Raw genomic sequence first — 12136 nt, forward strand, 5'->3', positions numbered from 1 at the left:
GCTTTCCTCATGTCTTAGAAAAGTAAGCTAAAGTGCACATGTACATGCACTGTAACCCAGTACGTGCAAATTAGGGAGTTCTGAGAAATTCCTTTCTTCCCCAAGTGTGTTCTCTTATTTTATATGTCTGAAAAAGGTTGCAAGACTGAGAACTATGATGAAAGCCTCCAATATTATTCAGGAAAGGAAAACCAGTGTAAAAAGGAAAAAATAATATAGTGTCCATTAGAGGACACTTATTATGAAGCTCTCTTTTTTTTCTGAAAACAACCTAAATCCAAAGCTTCCTGTATTTTAAGCAATGACGATATTTTTTCTTATCATTATTAGAAATTAGAAAAAAGCTATGGAAATATAATGAAAATTAGTTTCAGACATCTGTAACTATTTTCATGTTTGGTACCTTTTATTATTCTGAAATTAATATTATCTATATGTTTCTTAAAAAGTTTTATTTTTGTCTCTAAAATTTTAATGTTTCTATCAACAACTTCTAGAAAACCTCTTAGTGAATTTCCTTTATTTTTTATTAAATGAAGAAGGTCAGGATAAGAGAGAGAATGATTGCATGGTTTTTGTGCTAGATGGAAGTTAGATCTAAAATAGAAACATAAAGACACATACTGGGCTATATGAATATATATTGCAGGTAAACTGACTAAAGTGTGGTATAACAGGTAGATGATTACAACAAAAATCACTTGAATAACACTGATATTTTAATAAAATATATACTAGGAAGTTGAGCTGTCTGGTCTAAAGGGTGACTGACTGATCAAGACACATTGTACACGTAAGTTGATATGATGAATTGAAAACACTTTAAAACAATAAATTAAATTTAAAATTTAGAAACAAAGTAAAGATAAAATATAAGATGAAATATTCCTAATAAGACCTGTCAGAATGTGATTCCATTGTTCACTGAAATATTGCCCTTGTGTGTACCATAACACAATTCACGTATTTGTGCTTTCCTATGTACTTTGTTAGGAAATAAACAGTTATAAATGTAAGCTCAGCAAAATAAGCCTTTTAGAAAAATCAGATCCATATATAAAAACATCTGCATATTTCAAATATTTCATTATGGCCTGTACCTGTGGTTCACACCTGTAATCCTAGCTAATCAGTAATGTGAAATCTGAAAACAGTAGTTCAAAGGCAGCTCCAGAAGGAAAGTCCATGAGACTTTTACCAACAAAGGAATCATCAGAAAACCAGAAGTGACTGCTGTGGCTCAAAGTGATGGAGCACTAGCCTTGAGTGCAAAATCTCAATGAAAACGCCCAGGCCCAGAGTTCAAGTACCATGACAAACCCAAAACAAAACAAACAACAAGAAAAAAAAAGACAAATCCAAAAAGAAACAAAAAATAGATTTTATTTCAACCAGGTATTGTGTGGTATACTTCAAAATCAAAGCTACTCCTAGGCGGTAAAACAAAATGTTGAAGATCAGACAGGAAAAGTTAGAAAGTCTCTCCAACCCTTGGTTGGATTCCTCAGTATCACATAAATAGGAAAGGCTGGGAGTGGTGCTGTGGCTCAAGTGGTAGAGTGCTAGCCTTGAGCATAAAGAAGCCAGGGACAGTGCTCATGCCCTGAGTCCATGCCCCAAGACTGGAAAAAAAGTAATAAAAGAAATAAAAAATGGCTGGGGACATGGTTTAACTGAAACTGTGCTTGTCTAAGACAAGTTTGCTTGCACCAGGCTCTAAATTCCATTACCTTTCATCAAAAATGAAATGAAATAAAAAGAATAAAGTATAATAAGAAAATTAAACACAAAACAAAAATATTTCCTTTAGTCTAGGGAAGATAATGTCTTAGAAATTCTAAGACATAGTGGAAAACACTAGAGAATTATATTTTGAAAATATTACAGATTTATGCATTTTATGCAAGAAATATAGATATTTATGGCTTCCAGAAAGAATCAGACAAATGAATTGGAAAATGAATTATGTAAGTGATGTTAGGAAACAAATGAACCAAATATCCCATGTTCAATCTAAGAAAGGTCATAAACTAGAGTAGTTTTTCTCAAGTATCAGACAGGTTCATTCTAGCATGTCTTAACCATTTCGTTTCCTAAATCTTTGACACTTGGTTTTATTAGGGCAGAACATTTTATATTTTTTCTAATAACTTTCCATATGCCATTAATCTATCTATTTTCATGCACAAGAGTCAAAATTTTGAAGTATTTTATTTTATAATTAATATGTTAAATATAAATTTGATTTAAAATTGTAAGTAAAAGGAAAATATTTTCTTCTCATTTTTAGTTTAGATAGGATTGTACTCCTAGCATAATAATTTGAAAAACTATCCTGTAATAAAACAAACAACACATGTCAAAATCATTTTAAACAAGAAAATAGGTAAATCATTTAGAAAGTTTATTCCCTGAATATCTCACAATGTAATATTATACATTATATCACATTTCATATTTAATGCAATATAATTTTATTACTGTTTCTTTCCTCAGGAGCATTTTTAAAAATGTATTGATTGACTTCTCATATTATGTTGAATTAAAAAGTAATCAAGCCCACAGTCTATGTTAATCACAGCAGAAGTTTATATTTGGGGGAAATATTGTATGTGTTTGCTGGTACATAAAGAAGGCCTAAGGTTTAATTCTTATTAAATAAATAAAATTCAGCCATTCTACATAAGGAGTTGTCAGAAATATTTATTCACAACAGAAGTATATGTTTAATACTTGGTTGACTTAATGTAAAAAGTAAAAATTGTTATAGATTCTACTTCATTAATTGGAAAAGAAAAGTCTTGTAGCTTTTCTTTGAAAAATTGAGTAGCCATCAGAAATGTATCCTATAATTCGTATGTAATCACCACTGTAAAATAAGATTAAAACCAATCACCAACAACCCTAAAAGGTATGGACAGGATAGCTTGCTTCTTCATCAAATCACAAAATCCAATGAATATTTGATACAATGATATAGGGAGAGAAGTCACCAAAATTTAAGTATGAACCTATGATTATTTTTAATATGGGATGTCACCATACAGCTCACCCTACAGATTTAAACTTGAGAGGCTCCTACTTGAGTTTTGGGGGCTGAGATTACATGCACCACAAGTCATGCCTATGACCTTAAGATGGGTCATTGTTGAATCACCTATCTGGTTCTATTTTCTGCCTAGATAGATGTCTTAAAATATCTGATAAAAAAATGAAATACACAAAAGCAACTAATCAGGCCATAGTCATAACAACATTCTACAATTTTTCTACATGCACGTCAGGCACTTTAATTTATTCTATCAGAACAAGTAAGACCTTATTAGCCTACTTTTGGATTTTTGAATTCACAACAGCATTTTGATGAGTGCCTTCATCTTTCTGAGTTGGGCTTTTATTACACTTGCTCTGGTTTTTCTGCATCTGAGATCTGTAGCTTCCCAGCAGATGCCGTTATTAACCTCCATGACTCATTGCTACCACTGGGAAAGCTTTTCCCTTCCCATCACAGCCCTGCTACTATCTGTGCACAAAAGTAATTTGCAGCTCCATGGATCTGCTGAGAGGGACTCCCTGGGATGTCTGAGAAACTTCCCTTGAAGAATGTTAAATGTCTAAGAATGCACGCAAATAAACCCCTAAAATACAGTCAAAACTTTTCCAACTGTGAATTTGACAGGCTAAATTTATGATGAATGTGTTGGAAGTTAGTTAAGGGATGCCTAATATCTTTCAAGTTCTGAGCGGTTGTGTATCAGTCTTGAAGCTGTGCCCTATACATGGAGTTTTCTTTAGTTTTTCTCAATTCTTATAATCCATGATTATCTGTCCTTTGTATATGACAAAAACACTGAGGTTAATGGCAAGACTGGGATTAAAACCACAATTTGTGCTTGTTTAGATTTCCGGATAATGTTTTAGTAAATAGGATTTCTGTTTAGAACATTTAAGTGAGGTATAATCCATATATATATATATATATGTATGTATATATATATAATACCCTTCTAAAAATTACACTTTGATCTCTTGTTTTTGTAGTCATGCAAAGCCATTGCAATTCCACTTCTGGAATTCAGTTTTTGAGTACAATGCATCTTCATCAATGTCACCTTTTCCATCTTTCTGCTCCATCTCTCCCCATTCCATCCATGCTCCCAAGTAGCACAGTTCATTTTATACATAAGGTACATTGAATATAATGACTGTTATTTGCTTAATCTTCCTCCCTCCTTTTGTATATTCCCTCCTTCATCAGGAAAAAAAAAGTTTCAGCTTCCAGGAATTCATTTTCTTAAACAGCTCATTTTTTATTTAGAGGAAAAACTATCATCTATCAGTTTATATATCTTTATCCACCTATATCATCTCTAAACAAGGACTTTAAGGGTTTTGTTCATACAGTTTTGAAGTCAGCAAATCCCAAATTTGCAGTATGGCTGGAATGCTGGAAAAGAAATGATGTTGCAGTGTTTATGTGAAGGTAGACACCAGTAAGATTTCCTATGTTGAAGGAAATTAGTGTTTCTTAAAGATTTCCAACTGATTTAATAAAGCCTACCAACATTATAGAAGGTAATCTGCTTCATACAAATGCTACTAATCTAAATGCTAACCTTATTACAAAAATACCTTTGCAGAAATAACTAGAATATATCAGTAAATGTCCAGGTATTGTGACCAAGACAAGTTGACTTAGAAAGTAAATGTGTATTGTATGTATGTATTTATGTGGCATACACCTAAAGTTGTGTGTTTATAAACATATATAGATGCATATGCATGTATTAAATGTCAGATTTTACTTTTTTTCTCTAAAAGGAAATGAAAACAATTTGGAGAAGGAAATATGTTTAACATTACATAAACATTATAGAAGATACTATTAATTATTTAAGATATATCATATGATATCATAGATACAAATTTGTATTTATCAGCATAGTTATAGAAAAAAATAAGGATTACATCTTTTCATTATTACTTACAACTGGGAATTATTTGATGGCCTCTGGGATATTCAGTTTTCCAACTTTCAATATGAAGGAATTTTAAGGCATTTTTTCATTGTTGAATGATAATTAAATTTAGCTGTGTTTAGAGTACATAACTATGATTTCACCTAAATTTGTTGAGTTTTTTTTTAACCCAAAAAGGTAATCCACATTTGTCTATGAAACATACACATTATTTTCAACTAATACTGTTCTATTCTTAGGAGCTAGATTCTAGTGTGTATATGTTGGTTAACTCTTCTATGTATTTATTGCTTTTCTCTTTGCCTTTGTATTCAATTTTTCAACTACAGGATTAGAAACCTCCATTAGTCTAACTGCTGTATTTATATTCTAGAAAATTCATACAATAGCCTGAGCCTAGTACACTGCAATACCTGTATAATACACTTGCAGAATCCCCTATCATTTGGACCATCTGTAATTACATGGAAAAAATAAAATAATAGTTCTTTACTATTATTTCTGCTTATAGTCATTTGTAGGGGATCTTGCTCTGCTTCTGTATTTACTACTAGTCCCAATTTACTGTCTTCTTTGTTTCTGTAGCTTGGTTCTTTTTTTTTAAGGTGGGAAAAGTTAATTTAATTCATTTTTAATCAATGGAAAATAGAAATTCAGAAAGACACACGGGCTTATTTGTAGCAGGAAGTTTTTCTAGTACTTCTTTATAAATTATTTCCCTTACATTATACTGAATGTTGGGTACTAAATGGGAACAGAATTTCTTGTTCATCTATTCGTTTTGAGAAAGAGTGAGATGCACTGAGCTGAATACATGATTTTTGCTAATACAAAATTACTTATTGTCATTGTCCTCAAGTGCCATCAAAATCTCATTGGATGGCCCTTGGTATTTCTCTCTTTTTTTCTGACTTACTACTTTATTTTTTAAAATTTATTTTATTAATTAAATTTTGTTGACAAGGTATTGTGCAAAAGGGGTACAGTTACATAATAAAGCAGTGAGTACATTTCTTGTAATATCTCACATCCTTGTTTTTCTTTCCCTTCCTTAGATCAGGTAGGCCTATATACAATATCCAGTGTACCAAAATCATATACAGTAACCACATAAGGTACACCAAAGGAAATTCACCTAGAACTTTGAATGTAATGTCAACAATAGAATCCTCCTGTGTCCTTCTCTTGGAGTTGGTTTTGCTTATCCTCATCTTATATGATCATGTGTACATAGCTCTTGAGCTATTGTGATCCACTGACAGGTCTATTCTAGACCTTTTTATGTTTAGTAGTTGTTTGGTTTTAGATAGATAATGTAAGGTCGCTGACCCAAACCTGTGGAAATGCCACTTGAAAAGAAGTTTGTTGTTTTGTAGAAGCTTGGTTCTTTTTTAAATAGTGTGTTATGATCTCCAGAAAATGTACCCATTCTACAAGGCCCCTAGAATTACACAGTATTTAGGATTCCAACTCTCTCATCTGTTTTCATCATCACAAAGCAAGGGCAGAGACTCCTGATCCAAACCTGGGCCTTATACCAAAAACTGGCTTCAACTTCCCACTTCTTGAAAGACTTAGTGCTTGAATAGAATTTGAGTGATATGTATTTGCTGTCCATGAACAATGGAAAAATGAAAAAGGAAAAATAAAAATGGAGGATAGGATCTCAAGGTATCCGAAAAGGAATCTAAGAATTAAACCTTGTAATGAGCCTGTGTTTACCATCCAAGGACAAAGTCATACAGACAGTTCTTTAATGACTCCACCTGCCCAAGTATTAATGTAAACTCATTCCAGTCTAAATAGATTAACAGATATTTCCTTAATTAATACATTTTTAACTTACTTTTCCAAATAGGCTGTACCCTAGAAGTCACCCTTTCACCATTGGTACAATGACTGTGGAATGGTCCTGGAGAGGGACTCCAATGTTCCAAGTCCCTTGCCCTTCAGAAGAAAAAAGAGGAATTAAAAAAAATCACCTGGTATATGGTAAAAATTACTGTTATCTTATTCTAGAGATGATCCTCTTAAAGTCCATTTGAATGCATATTCTGGGAGAAGACAGAGGCAGATGCAGAGGCAAACAGTGGCTCACACATGATGGTTGGATGCAAGTTGAAGAAGGAGGGGGAGAAAAGTCTGAGATTTCTTCTCAAACTAACCAGCAAAAATCTGGGCTGCAGGTATGGCTCATGTACTATAGTAGCAGCCATGAGCCAGTAAGTCAATAACATAGGAGTCCCAAGTCGTCAAATGTAAATTTTAATTTGATTTCCTTCTTAATTTTATCAGTTTTCACTTTATGTACTATGAAATTTTACTATTGGGATGATATTTGTAAATACATTTTCTGGATTATTGTCTCCTTTATCACTCTGATTTTTTCATCTAATCAGTGATATCATTTAAAAAATAATGTCTTATTTAGAAAACTAATTTCTGTATAACAGTTTGCCATTGAAAAGTTTATATTTCATATATTTGTCTTTCCTATCTTCTTTTAAAACATACTCACAAAGAGAATGTCTTATAGACAGCATAAACAAGCCTTGAGTGTTAATTTAATACATTAGACGTGACCATTTTTATACTATAACTGGAGACATTAGAACAGTTATCCTTATCAATCTAATGAATTATTGATTGGCTCATATTAAATATATTATTATGATACATGTTTTCTATTTAAGATCTGTAGTTGGTTTATTCATTTTTTCCATAACTTTCCTTGAATTGAGAATTTTTAATTATATCTCTCCTCATTGGTGTATTTCAAGGTTAAGTGATTAATATATGTATATATATACGTATATATCCTTGACTTTTTGCCTACCTTTATTGTCACTTAATTTTTAATCTAAAACATTCATGGCAATGTATCTTTCTTTCCCTAATCCCATTGTACATGCTACTGTTGTCATACATTTCATACCTGTACTATAAGTTTTGCACAATACTTAGCATTTATGTTTTAAGATACTCGTTTTTTAGTAAATTTAAATAGGGAAAGTTTGTCTTTTAGTTAAGTTTAACTGAATTTAATTAACGGTCCATAGTAGTTTCTGTTCACACAGCACATAAGTTCTGAAATTTAAAAATTTATGTAACAGGATCATTTGATGGGATTTGTGAATTTAAAAGACATTAGCAATAAATTAACAAAGTAGATGAGGAAGATGAGAGTGCTCTCACTTGAGAAGAGCAGACAGCATGTACAAAGCAGATAGAAAAGAGTTGAACTTACTTGTCTGGCTTTCAGCTGTATCTGGCACTATTCTTAGTTTCTATTTTCTTGCTATTCCTTACCTATATGGCAATAGCAGTTTGTACCTTTGCCCTTTCCAGTGTAAAAGTTGAAATGAAAACATTTATTACAGGAGATAGTTAATGTATTTACTTCCTGGCTCAATGAAAAATAGTACTATGTTGCAGACAAATCATTTCTCACATTTTATGCAGGGTCAACATTATTTCTACCCTGATTTCTCCAGTGTCTTTTATCCTCTTCTATGTTGGATTCATTTTTTACTGTTGAAATTTGATCCTGATGCTTCATATTGAATATGTACCCATGAATCTCCTTCTCTTTGCCGATTCTTGGTTTATTCTTTCCTCTTCTGAATGTCTGTGGAATCATTGCTATTTAGCACCTCATTATAGGTGACCTAAACTCACTAGTCTCTCATATATGAAATGGAAATATATTAGAAACTAGATTCAGGAGGAAATTAGAGTAATGAGTGTTAATGAAGTTTACAGATACTAGAAATGAAAATGAAAAGGATCGAGTACAAGGAAGCACATTTCTTCACATTTCAAGCTGAAGAATCGGAGATTAGAAAAGAATGACAAAAAATACTCATCCTTGTGAAAGAAAGTTTGTTTCTGATGCAATGTAACCCTTTAATAAAGTGAATTGAAAGAGCCTGCCAATTCTATTAAGTCAGCAAATCACTATAAGTTTTATTATTAAAAAGTCTCTATCCCCCCCCCCGACTTCTTTTATCATTCTGCAGTCACTTCTTCAACTCCTTCAATATTCCTGATTTGTAAGTTGCTTATATCTCGTTTCTTCACGTGAATTCTTCCATAAATTTGAACAAAAGTGTCTTGGGAGATATTTTTCTTTTTCTTAGGCTTGAGAGCTTTCAACATTTTCGTAGATAATTTATAAAGGTCATCTGATGTCAGATGTGTCCTCTTCAGAACCAGAGCCAATGTCAGTTCCATCTCTCCCAACTCAATCCCTGGTGTTCTGCAATCAAATTTCAACAGCATCTTATAGCTCTCAAAATCTGGTAAGAAATTCAAAGAGAATCAGAAAAATACTTTAATTCTGTTCTTAACAAGTCTCATTAATAACTTTAGATGACACATATTATGTTATCTTCACAAACACAAGGCAATACTTTTTATCATGGTCATTATATGTTAGTGTTCTTATAGAACATTAGTGTCTTGGGCAACACACACACATACATATATAAGTATACATATATGTATATAGAGAAGTATACTATATAAGTACATATGTATACTATATATAAGTATGTATCTATAAGTCTATATATGCATACACATAAGTATACTTATATATGTATGTGTGTATGTATATATATACATATAAATATATATTTCCCCCAAAATACTTAAGCACAATGAATAATTCTTCATATATAGCTCTAACCTCATTTATAAGAAATAAAACAATGAGTTTTGTTGTTTATTTCTCATAGGCCAGACAATAAATATTCTGGAAAGTTTTTGAATTGGGATAAATTACCAAAGTATGAGAAAGATTTTAAGTCTTTGATATTCATGTGCTCACTCTTGGTGTAACCTTGATTTTTTTTTATGAGAAAGTTTTGGCAATGCTTTACAAAGTGATCATTTGGTTTCATTAAAAAATCTAAGTAGGGTTTTAACATTTAATTATCTTAATTTACTGACTTCGTGGAATGAATTTTATCTGTAGGTCAAGAGTGAGCATACTCTAAATCAGCAACATTTGATGTTTCCCTTCTAGATTTTTACTAGAACATTTTAATAGCAAATATTTACCAAATCATCACATATTGTAAAAGAGAGCATTCGTAGAAATAACCTGAAAAATATGCCACCTTCTCATAATCTATGCATTTAAATAACTAGAAGCAAGTTAATGTCTCTATGTGAGAAATTAAGTTATTTCACATTGCTATTGTGGCTTTTCTGAAAAAGTAGGAAAGAAACTGGCCACTCAGCCACCATGCACTGTGCTCTGGCTCTGTATGATGGTCACAGGGTGGTGAGAACTGCTCTCAGACTTTGCTCAAGTTTTATCCTCCTACTCTATTTTACTGGTCTAACCTATGAAGATTTTTTGATGGTTAGGACCTCAGAACTAAACTTTCAAAAAACAAAATCATCATTCTCAGTCAAGATTGTTTTGATTCTATCAAGAGTGATTTCATTAAACAAGTCTTCTGTGATAGGGCTCTATTTTGTGCTTAATATTGACTCTCCAAAACAACCACATGAGATTCCACATAGGGAGATGTGAAAATTGTTTATTCACTGATACTCACTATATCCTGCCCACCTACATGGTATTTAATAATATTTTATTATTTTAAGTGTACTTGACATTGTATCATGGGGGTTAAGCCACCATCTCTGAAACATGCTGTTTGCACTTTAATCCTTCCTCTAACATGACTATGTAGTTTTGAAAATCAATTTTTCTCTGCTTGAGTTTGTTCAAGAAAATCAAAGTATGAATAATAATCACATCTACAAAGACAATAGGTTTAAAGGGTAAGTTCTTCTAAATGAATTAACTGTACTAGATATATACTTGGGACTAAGGAATGTTGTCTATAATGTTATAGCTAATGTAAAAAAAAACAACAAAGCTGAAATTTAGTTGCAGTCAATATACATATCCTATTTATTTTTTTGTCACTTATGGACCTTGGAGTTGGGGCCTGGGCACTCTGCCTGAGCTCTTTAGCTCAAGTCTAGTACTCTACCACTTGAGCCACAGCACCATTTCCAGTTTTCTGGTGGTTAATTGGAAATAAGAGTCTCATGGTCTTTCCTGCCTGAGCTAGCTTTGAACCAGGATTCCTCAGATCTCAGTTTCCTGAGTAAATAGGATCAGAGTCGTGAGCCACCAGCACCCAGCTACATATGTTCTTTCCATGCTTAGTACTGTTGAAGCCATTTAAACATTTTCTACATGAATGCATTTAATTCAAATCTTTGTACAAAATTGAGCAAAAATGCACATTTACTAAGATTACTGATTTTATCCCATAGAGAGTAATTTATTTTTCTCCAATGGGACAATGAGTATTAAAGATAATTTATTTGCTCTGTAACATATTGGCCTGTTTGCTTCTGATCCATGAATCTTGTAATATTAAATTAGTCATATCATTATATTATTTTATACTATATTTTATTGATTTCATATGCATATGTTGCTCAAATGCTAGTTGGCTCTTTAGTAATTTATTATTTCATTTTTGTAATGTCTTGAGTAAAATTTTTCACATAGTTTATTTTTGCATTATATCATCAGTTTACTATCTTTCAAATTTTTGTGTAAATGGTATTCTCTTCTTAGTTTTGTCTCCAGGGAAGCTCTAAAACATTAAACTACCAATATATTAATTTTTTTACTTACATTATCAGCAACAATATGTTTGCCTTAATCATTTTAAATGTATATTAAGACAGACTATGTCTTCTACTAGATTTAATCCTATAAGAAAATTAACCAACACAAGTTTCCGTATTATGTCCTATTAATAACATTTTACCTTTTCCTCTGATACACTGTTGAGAATTGTATTTTTATCTTATTTTTCTTTTGAAGTTTTTTTTATTTTTTAAAGAACAGAATAGGGAATATTTTTCATGACTACACTATTTAGCAAATATTCACTGAAAGTAATCAGTAAAAGAGAGCACACAGATGTGAATGTCATGTGCAAAGCAGCCCTAAGAAAATGTCTCACAGTCTTAGAAACAGCTATTTCCCCCAGGAAATATTTTTTCTGGAAAGATGCACCTTTTCACATAACATATCAATTGAGCAATATTTTTGTACAGATGGATCATATTTCCCAGGGTACAAATCAATACAGATATCTATTTTACAATGCAGG

The sequence above is a fragment of the Perognathus longimembris genome, chromosome 2 (assembly GCF_023159225.1).
Source record: "Perognathus longimembris pacificus isolate PPM17 chromosome 2, ASM2315922v1, whole genome shotgun sequence".
NCBI classification, from domain to species: Eukaryota; Metazoa; Chordata; class Mammalia; order Rodentia; family Heteromyidae; genus Perognathus; species Perognathus longimembris.